Source organism: Magnolia sinica, chromosome 16, assembly GCF_029962835.1.
Source record: "Magnolia sinica isolate HGM2019 chromosome 16, MsV1, whole genome shotgun sequence".
NCBI lineage: Eukaryota > Viridiplantae > Streptophyta > Magnoliopsida > Magnoliales > Magnoliaceae > Magnolia > Magnolia sinica.
Genome location: NC_080588.1, coordinates 29,387,567 through 29,398,497, shown reverse-complemented (window position 1 = coordinate 29,398,497; position 10,931 = coordinate 29,387,567). Strand labels below are relative to the sequence as shown.

The 10,931-nt window shown below is 37.2% G+C and overlaps 1 long non-coding RNA gene across 1 annotated transcript; it reads left to right on the top strand.

Annotated features, from left to right (window-relative positions):
• The first annotated feature begins 8,355 nt into the window (after positions 1-8,355).
• Positions 8,356-10,931, top strand: LOC131229628 (uncharacterized). The gene is made up of 3 exons (XR_009163494.1): positions 8,356-8,486; positions 10,061-10,144; positions 10,883-10,931. It is a non-coding gene; the product is annotated as an uncharacterized LOC131229628 (long non-coding RNA).

The window sequence follows — 10,931 nt, the reverse complement described above, 5'->3', positions numbered from 1 at the left end:
GTTTCTGATTTGTCCCTTAAGAAGACTACCCATGTATATCTGGTAAAGTCATCTATAATTACCAAGATATATCTTTTGCCACCTCAACTTTCCATCCTGGAAGGTCCTACTAGGTCCATATGGAGAAGCTCGAGTGGTCTTGATGTGGTATTGGAATTCACCTTTTTGTGTGAGTTCCTTGTTTATTTGCCAATATGGCATTCACCATATATTTTATCTAATTTTTGTAGTTTGGGTAAACCTCTTATAAGCTCCTCGTTTGCTCAATCTATATAGATTTCGGTAGTGTACATGTCCAAGACATTTGTGCCATAAGTCAATCTCATCTGTATGGACCATGTAACATGATTGATTAGATGAGGTGGATTCGCTAACAATATAGCAGTTTTCAGACGTTCTACGCCCAGTTAGTATTACTGAACCCTTATTGTTTAGAATCTCACAGCTTTGATTAGAAAACCGTACACTATGGTTATAGTCGCATATTTGAGATATGTTAAGCAAGTTATGTTTTAGACCTTCAACATATAAAACATTTTTAAACAAAGAAAGGTTATAGAGTTGAACAATACCTTGGCCCATAATCTTGCAGTTGCTACCATCTCCAAAAGTGACTGAACCGTCAGTCATGTCTTTGAGATCGGTGAATAAAGCCTTGTCGCCTATCATATGCCTAGAGCATCCACTATCTAGGTACCACTTAGAATGGCTTGTTGCTTTGAAAGCGGTGTGGGCAACCAAGCAAGTGACCTTTGGAACCCATTTCATAACCATTTTGGGTTTAGGAGGATAGCAGGTCTTCTTTCGATTGTAAGAGTTATAAGTATGACCTAGTGAGCTAGACTTTAGAAGCTCCTTAAGTAAATCAACTATCTTTTCTGCCAAAGGACTTTGGTTTTGCTTTTTATAGTTGATATATCTTTTAGGTTTTTGAAAAGACTTAAAGTTTTTAGAAACCATTTGATCTTTCCCTTTTGAGTTTAAGATCTCTCCCTTTACAAACGTGGGAGAAGTATTTTTCGGCTTAAGAGGAACACTCTTGTCATAGCCCAGACCGGATCGATTGCCACATTTTCTCGATCCAGATAAGAGTTTTTCTAATTTAGGATCAACTTGGGCATATTTCTAGGTTTCCTTTAAACTTAAGAGAGAAGCGACTTCATGTTTTAGTTGTTCATTTTTAGATTTAAGATTTTCAAACTGGGAGGTTTTAAAATCTAAATCGCATTTTGTCTTTTCAAAACAGTCTAAAATATGGGACTTTTCTAAAACAAGAGATTCATAAATTTCTTTGAGTTTAGAAAATTTCTCTTTTTGAAGTTTTAATTTCACAGCAATTTTACAACTTTCCTTGTATAGGGCATTGTAAGCATCTTGAAGATCATCTTCATTTTCATATTCACTATTCAGATTTTCTTTATTAGTCGAGTCATCATTATCTGAAAAAGTGAATTTGGCTAGAGTCATAAGGGCCTTAACATCACACCCTGACTCAGTTTCAGAATCTTCTGATTCAGAAGAGACTTCAGAATCAGAGGACTCATCCCAAGTAGCCATCATACTTTTTTTTATTTGACTTGCCCTTATTAAGACATTTGTTAGACAAATGCCCATACTCATGGCAGTTGTAACATTGACTGTCTTTTAAAGATTTTCTAGTTTTAGATTTAGGTTTCTTTTTATCAAATGCTTTTTGAAAATCAACCCTCTTTTTACTTTTAAAGATTTTATAAAATCTCTTTGCCAAAAGAGCCATATCATCCTCAGAGTTTTCAAAATCATAGTTTAAACCATTTTCAGAAGTTTTTCAAGCAATAGATTTACCTTTTGGAGCTTTAAAGGTTAACTCATAAGTTTGTAACGAGCCAACTAATTCCTCAACCTTCATATTGTCCGTATCACGAAGTTCCTGGATTGCGGTTACTTTAGAATTGAACTGTTCAGGAAGTGAGCGTAGTATTTTAGCACATATCTTGCTTTCAGGAATTTTATCACCTAGACCCCACATAGAGTTTACAATGTCATTTAATCTGGTATAGAAGTCCATGAATATTTCATTTTCTTCCATACGTATTTCCTTAAATTTAGTTGTGAGGATTTGTATCTTAGATTTCTTGACAATTGAAGTACCCTCGTGTGTCATTTCCAACATATCCCAAGCATGTTTTGCAAAATCACAAGATATAATTTTTTTGAATTCATTTGGTGATAGTGCACAAGTAATTGCATTTAGTGCTTTAGCATTTGCACTACTCTCAGTTTTCTGAAGTGTGGTCCAAGAGAAATATGGTGTAATTTTCATAGATTTTGAACCATCAATCCCGGTTACTTCAGTGGTAGGAGGGGTCCATTCATTCACTGTGGATAGCCATACACTTTTATCCATGAATTTGAGGAAGATCCTCATCCTGGCTTTCCAATAGGCATAGTTGGAGCCATCAAAGGGTGGAGGCCTAGTGACTGCTAGGCTATCAAAATTTGACATCTTTTATATAGCTGAGATTGTTAGCTCAGGAATTAAATCCAAATAAAAAGTAATAAGAGCAAGCTATTAGGCTGTGATAGCACTTGAAATGGCCAAGCTATATGTCCTAGAGGAGGGGTTGAATAGGATTATGCCAAATTAAATTTAAATACAGCAGAATATGAAACAAAGAATAGATAGCACTATACACCAATCATAGAATAGGAATGGAAAGCAACCTAAAATAGAGAAATAGAAACACAAATTGTTCTAAGGACAACCTTACACCAAAAACCAAAGTTTATGGTAGGACAACCTTATTTCTAGAACAAATAGAGAAACAGAAGCACAACATAATAAAGAGATAGTAAAAATATAATGCTGAAATGTAAATCTAAATTATTACAACATTCCCCACTGTTCTTGAAATGTAAAATTTACAACATTCACATCCACACATACATTCCACAACATAAAGAATTATAGTGGTTCGCCTGTGTGTTCACCAACTGTTAAAAAACAGCCACACAGAATGCTACTCCACTCCTAATATCCTCACACAGGGGATATTAGCGTTCACTATCAAATAGGTTTTCACAGGTTCACCCAAAACCTTCACAATTTTATCTTTTTGAAAGGGCTTACACAATTCAAAAACCCTGACTTCTGAGTTTTCTGGCTCTCCTTAGATAACCAACAACTTTGAGATTTTTCTGGCTTAACCTCAAATCAAACCAAAACAATATAAATTACACAAATTGTAAAATACCTGATTTTCTCCTTCGTTATAGCAGCCCAGAAGAACCACATCGGAGTAGAGATTTGAATGTCAAAGTTCAATGTCCAATACTCACTTTATAATGGTTCTAGGTTCTAATAGATTTTAAATTAAAACAAAAAGGCTAGCTCTAATTGATTTTGATTCCAGAAAAAGGAAAACAACAATTCCTCTTTTCAAATTAGATTGGAATGCAAGAAACAAAATCAATTAACAAAGCTAAAGAAAGAGAATATTAAATATGCACACTTAGCTTAAATGGAGCACCGACTTATCTCTCAGAAGACCGAATTAATTTAGCTTGAAGTTCTTGTTTTATTCTGAGATTCGTGCCCTATTTATAGGTGAGCAAATCACATCTTTGACTAGTCTAAGGACCTCTACGACTGGTCGTAGAACCAACAGATATTTAAAAAATTCGGGCATGATAAGATTTGGCAGTTTCACGACTGGTCGTAGGTGGTCTACGACTGGTCATGGGTCTCCTACGACTGGTCGTAGGTTTCACACGACTAGTCGAAGCAAGTCAAATTTCAGTGCTGTACCTTGAGTTGTAGCTCTACAACAAGTCAAAGATGCAGTCGACACTGTACCTACGACTGATCGAACAGTCCCCAGGACTAGTCGAAGCCTAACAGAAAATTTCTAATTTTTGTAACAAACTTACGACTGATCCATGAATTTCTTAGGCAGGTCGAAGCAGTGCTAGGACTAGTCGAACAAAGTCCAAGACTAGTCTTAGAACAGACCAAACTCACTTATAAAAAACATATGAATTATGTATCCAAAATGACCTACTTTAAAGGTCAACCCAAGGTCAGTCATACCTCAGGAGTGAAGTAAGGATATTGAACATAGGAGACAAGTGACCTTTGAAAGTAATGAAGCTTGAAGTCTTGATGGAGCTCAAACTTGAAAGCTTCTTGAGATCTTGAGGTAGAACTTGAAAACATCTTTGAGATTCTTGACTTATGAACAGTGCTTGTCAACCTAAGTTGACCTTGAGTAGAGCATTGTTCTTCACAAATGCAAGCTTCATAACAGTGTCTTTGGTACCATAAATTTGACAACACAAAGGGCTATAAAGTATGGCACTTACAGTACTACTGATAGATAATTCGGTACTACCGAAGCAAGTTTGGTGGTACCGAAGGTCACTTCAATAGCACTGTAAACTAGCCATTTTATAACCATTTTCTATTCGTTGGAAACTTTTATCTATAAAAATGGCTTGTAGGAACTTGCAAAAAGTATGGATTAAGGTTGTTAAGAGTACCTAGTGCAACTCAAGCTTATCATAGCCTACCTACACTCTATCCATATGAGATTCATGTTCTCTTCATTGTGATTCATCATCTTACGACCATTCAAAGCTTGAACTTATGGAGAACATGATCTCAAGCCTTCACTAGAGTATTGAGACCAAACCTATAGGTATATCCTTAATCTCAATCATACTCTAGTGTATCCATCAGTTGAATCTCTTAGGAAACTTACTCATAACCTTCGTTAGAGATTCAACCAACTCCCATAACCTTGGTCACCTTTATAGGTATATCATATGTAAGATTTTTCTAGATCATGAAGTTAAGCCAACAGGTAAATCTAAGCGACACGATCGGGGGAGCACAAGGAAGCTGATTCAAGAATGAGAGCACGAAGATCTAGCAACCCAAGACAAGCTACAAGAGAAGAACTCAATCCGACAAGCAAGTGTCATTTTTAGAGTTTAAAAGTTTAGTCTCTTTCCTCGTGTAGGATTGAGGCTAAGAGTTTTCTATCCACAAACTCGATTAGGTTCCTAGTGTGGGACCTTGGCCGGTGGGCCTAAAAGTAAGTGCCTTATGTGGGACTTTGGCCGGTGGGCCTAAAAGTAGGTGCCTTGTGTGGGACATTGGCTGGTGGGCCTAAATGTAAGTGTCTTGTGTGGGACCTTGGCCAGTGGGCCTAAACGGTAGGTGCCTAGTGTGGGACCATAACCGGTAGGCCTAAATGTGGGTCCTAACTGTAGAACAGTTGCTCTTGCGAAGAGCATAAATTGTGTCCTTAGTGTAGGACTGTAAAGGTTATTGGTGAACATGTTTAAAACCATTGATAGTGAAATTCGGTCCACTCTAGGATTGAGTGTAGATGCCGGGAGTAGAGTAGGCACGTAGCCGAACCACTATAATGCTTGTGTTTGGAATTGTCATTTGCACATCTGTTTAATCATGCTTAATATGCTTGAATGTTTAATTTGGTATACATGATTGAATGAATACGATTCATCGATAGGAAGCACATTCCACGCACAAGCACATAACACTAGGCTAGTTATTATATCTTCATATCTCTAATAGCCTTTGTGATTGGATCCTCTAACTGGCTGGGAAGCCATTAGAGTTATATTGCCTTACTTGCTTTAAATTGAATAATTGTTTGAGTTAGGCAATCAAGGTTTTAAATAAGAGGAAATATTTGAAAAGTCTCATTCACCCCCCTCTAGGGCTAATAGAACAGTTCCATACTTCTATTATTGCGGTGCAAACCGCAATTTCAACTACTTCAATCTCTACCCCCAATCTATATTTATGCTAAACACTAGCCTTTAATCTTAAACGTATAATGTTGAAATGTAATTGTAGGAATTATGTTACACATGATAGAATCCAACCCTACAACTTGTACATCAAGTTCTAATAATCTTATAAAGCAATCTGATTCAAGAAGTGATGGTTTTTCCTTTAAATTTTGTGATAATTTGATTTAATTATCTTATTCTTACATGATTTGAATTTTATTATTGTGAATCATCACCTTATGAATGACTGTTGCATAATTTAAATTATCACATTATTACTTTGTCACGCAAGTATAATATTAGAAATTCCACTTCTAGCGATCGGTATAATATCGTGGATGTAATGTGTTTCGAGTAGCGGTCCTCTTGGTCGGCACGTAATCCCATGGGTTAGGTTGGGTAGTGGTGTACAATCGATGTAAGTAAATCGCCAAGCGTGTTACATCACTTCTCGAGATTGGATGTCACAAATAGTCACTCCATGAACAAATCGTATTATATAATTCTTCCAATTACGTTGTTGTATCACCTTGAGATGTTCGCATAAATTTACGTTAATGTTGGACAAGCCGATGAATCTCTGTCACGCCCCAAACTCAGAAACCGGGCTCAAAAAATTGTCGATCACCGAATCCAGTGCCGACAACATCCATAGTACCCCATTCTCGGCTCCCAGCATCCATACGCCAGGTTCCGATCCTTAGATCCTATAAGGAGGATTTTCTAACGTACTTTTGTCTCATAATAACCATAACCACAAGTTTACCCAAATCACAAAGGCAACATTGTCATCACATATCCACTAATATAAACTTTAAATATAATGCTGAAAGGGAAGTATATATGTCAAAATAAAATCGAAGCTCCAGAAGACAATTGCACGCTCCAAGCTCAACGCCGCTGTGACCAACGCCACATGCACGCATCTATCGTGCATAAGCTTATAGAAAGCTTAGAGGGTGGTGAAAGTGTATGCATAAGATAAGTGCCAAGCACACAAATACAACATCATAATCATATAATGTCGAAAATACTGGCGAGATCATGAATCATACGATATCAAAGTAAGCAGAAATACTGACAAGTCCATGAGTTATACAATATCAGAGTACACAATACAAATCAGTTATGGAAATGAGTAGTTATAAAGAGTCAAGTATCAGATACCGAGGATATAATGCAATATGTAGTGCGAATGACCATGCAGGAGTGTAAAGTCGGGATGATGGTACGTAATATCGCAAGCTATGGGGTCCACCACAAGGGACTTCTATCCAAAACAGTCTCATACCTAAATTTGGATAGTCAGACTCAATGTGGTAAACTCCTGATCTTAGGTTAGTCATATGCCCCAACTGAAATCCTGGCCATTGCGAAGTACACGTAACAAATAGTTACGCACCACTAGCCTGAGTGGATAGTGAATGAATGAATGAATGAGTATGCAACTCCTGCTCTAGAAATCAGTACCGTACATCTCTGGGATCATCACCGGGGTTTATTACACTCTACGTCAGCTTACTGGCCCTATCCAAGTGCATAACTAGGTAAGTAGAAAAGACCTCACTATCCGCCTGCTAATATCGGGCCCGGCATGTCGATAACAAACCCATTCCTCAAGCTGGTCAAATTCAACCTAAATATTACCCCCTCACTCAGGCGGGTAAGGTCACACCCCCTCCCAACCAACCACAACACAGTGAGAGACCCGTCCTATTGGTATACGGCCCTCATGCGCTCATATATATCCACTTGGTCTAAACGTTGGGGCGTCCTCTGGTACCAAGAGGGTTTAGGGATTTTCACCCAGGGCCATCTATGACAGCCTGATCACTACCAAAAAAAGGGGCAAAGAATACAGACTACGTTAGTTTTTTGTTACGGATTTAAACCTTAACTATACTTACTATGGATTTAATCCATAACTAAAAGATTACCACACCATTAATAATTAATGGTGGTGTAAGGGACTCTATAGGGCCTAAAAAAATATATGTGTTCCATCTAAGCCATTCATATATTTTAAAATATTATTATAGGATATTAAACCAAAAATCATCTAGATCATAGGCTAAAGTGGACCACATAGTACGAAACATGGAGATAAAATTACATGTGCTTCCTATGGTGTGGTCCACTTGGGCCTTCAATATACTTTATTTTTGGGATTATGGACTAAAATATTTTATTATAATTAATGGATAGAATGGATTAAGCTAAAACATCATAATGGGCCCTACGAAGACCCTGATAGGACCTTCCATGGGTCCCTAGGCCCAAAAATGGGCGCGCGCTTAAAACAGAGCCGCGCCCAAATTTCGCCCCATTTCTCTCTCTCTCACTCCATTCCCTAACCCATTCTCTCATCTTCCTCCCTCTCTCTTTCCATTCCCTTATCCTCTCACTCTCTCTCCGTGCCCCATTCCTCTCTCTCTCTCTCTCTCTCTCTCTCTCTCTCTCTCTCTCTCTCTCTCTCTCTCTCTCTCTCTCCGTTTCCACCGCCAGCACTCTCAATCTCCGTCTCTCTCTCTCAAGCTCCCTTTCCCTCATTGTCTCCCTATCCTTCTCTCAAGCTCCCCCACCCTCACTCCCCCTTCAACAACATGGCTCTTCAGCAGCGCTGCCACCACCGGCTCTCCCGCGCCCTCACTCCCCCTAACATTGAGGCTTCTTCCTCTTCAAAGGTTTCCTCTCCCTTACATTTCTAGGGTTTAGTTAATTTCCTTGTTACTGCAACTTAAATCTGAGATTAATTGCTTTTATTATTATTATTATTATTATGTAAAAGCTTGGTACAAGCAATGAATAATGCATGTTTGGATGTGTCAGATCCATAGGACCATATCTCATTCCAAGTGATGCAATTGATAGGCAGTCAGATCTTGGTAGGACAGGGTTGCAGCTCATTACTCTCTGTTTTCTAGCCAATGTTTCCTCTTTTTGTTGAAAAAAATAATTGCACTTATATATTCAATTCATAATTTTTCTAGTGATATTCTTTCAGTCTCTGCCAAGTTTCTGTTTTGATATTGGTATCGGAACTCCAACAATCTTTTCTTTTTTTACTTTCATTGATGTTGCATTCTGTTTTTCTAAAGTCAATCAGGTAATGCCATCTATTTATTTTTTTCATTGGCTATTTAGTTTCTACTATCTTTTCTTATCCATGACTATATATTTTTAGGTATATATATATATATATATATATATATATATATATATATATATATATATATATATATATATATATATATATATATATATATAATAGTTCTTTGTATAGATTCAAATGCTTTAATTTCATGTTACTGAAATTGGAAGTAGCTTTAATTTTTTTATTATAAAATGTTGATGTCTTGTTTGGTTGGTCCTGTTTGAAAATGATCAGACCATTGGAGTGATGGGCATATGATCCCTTGATCCTATCTATCCAGACGTTAACATCCAGTCCCCACAGAGATATAACAAAGACTATTTATTCTTATCTTTAAATTTTAAAATGGTGACATATTAGGAATAATGTAAAAGATTTAATCAATTATTTCTAAATATTGATGTGCATGGAAAGACCAAGGAAATTAGGAGCAAAATGGACAAATAAGAACATAGCACTTGAAGAAAAAATAAAAGCTTTTGAGCTAGATTATGATAGAAAATGTGATCGTTGGAATGGATATGATCCATCCACTTATGCTTGTGTCATTAAGAGATATGAAGCAAGGGATGAGGAAATGGATGGGATCAGTTATGCATGCATGGCCCAAAGTGATGTAATGGGTCCCACATGGTTTAACGTTTTTAACAGGTGGGTATCATGTGTTCACTTTTCACTTTTCACATGGTTTACCTATATGACAGGTGGGTATCAATGGCCAGTGGAACCATGATTCCGTGGTCCAGATTGCTAGTCTGATGAACTTTCCATTGGCTGGAGCATTCCTTGGACCACTCCCAGACCTTTAGGTCCTGACCATTGAATGTGGACAGTTGTTTGCACTAAAAAACATCCTTAATTGGATTATCCTAACCATCCATTGGTTCCCTATCAAGTGGATTGTTGGTTGTCATTAACCATATCATTGACATGCTATGGTCATCTGGTAGGGGTTCACCTCATATGTATATTGTTTTTTAGGTTATATTCTAAGTGCTTGCACGTATGCTTGCATCTGGATGAGTTAGGCTCTCTTCCCTAATTTTTATGGCTTTTATTTTATTTAGTTTAGAATTTATAGCTGATTGCATTAATTGATTATAGGTAACCATTGAGGAAATTTCCAGCTTGATGTGACTTCAAGATTAACACCCATTGCTTTTTTGCAATTCTCCTAGTCCACTGATGGTAGCTCATCTCTTTTTTTCCTTTTTAGTTATCTTTATATGATGTTTGGCTTGGTTTTTCCTTAATTTTAAACTAATTTGGCACTCTATAGTTCATTATATTGATAGTCTACATGTTTTTTCTAGTTGCTCAGTACAAAATTCATTCAAAATTACAAAAACCAAAGAATCATGATAATCTGGGTAGGCTAGACTATATGAAACAGTTAGGATGGAATGCCCACCACATATAGTTTTGTGTAGGGCCCTTCGTGGTGTTTATATGCCTTCCGATCCATTCACTTGATGTGAAGATGAACCACTTACCCAAAGACATGCTATTCCAAAAACTTGTGTGGGTAATACCATGTGAATTTAGAGGTTTTATGTAATAATTCTTTTGGGATGGCCCACCTGAGTATTGAATTAGTCTACATTGGGGATCAAGGCTAAACAAGGTGTTTCATATACTTGATTGACGCAGTGCTTTCATGCATGTTAATTTTTTTTCCCAGCTTAGAGAAAGTAAGGTTGGTAGGCAAAATTAGGCCATGCGCATGGTGATGGGGAGTGAACTTCTCCAGTTCAATCAGCTATCTGGTATTTTAGAGCTTTGGGAATAGTTATTGTGCAAGACGCACATGGCCTGATGGGGTGCATTTATGCATATTGGAATGATTTTAAAATGGCCTAATGAGGAATGCATGAATTGGATTCATCACTTGCAGTATATGAATATTTGAATGATTTTATTAACTAGGGAACATGAGGAAATCACAAACAAAGAAGCAAGATCTTAACTCCTGACA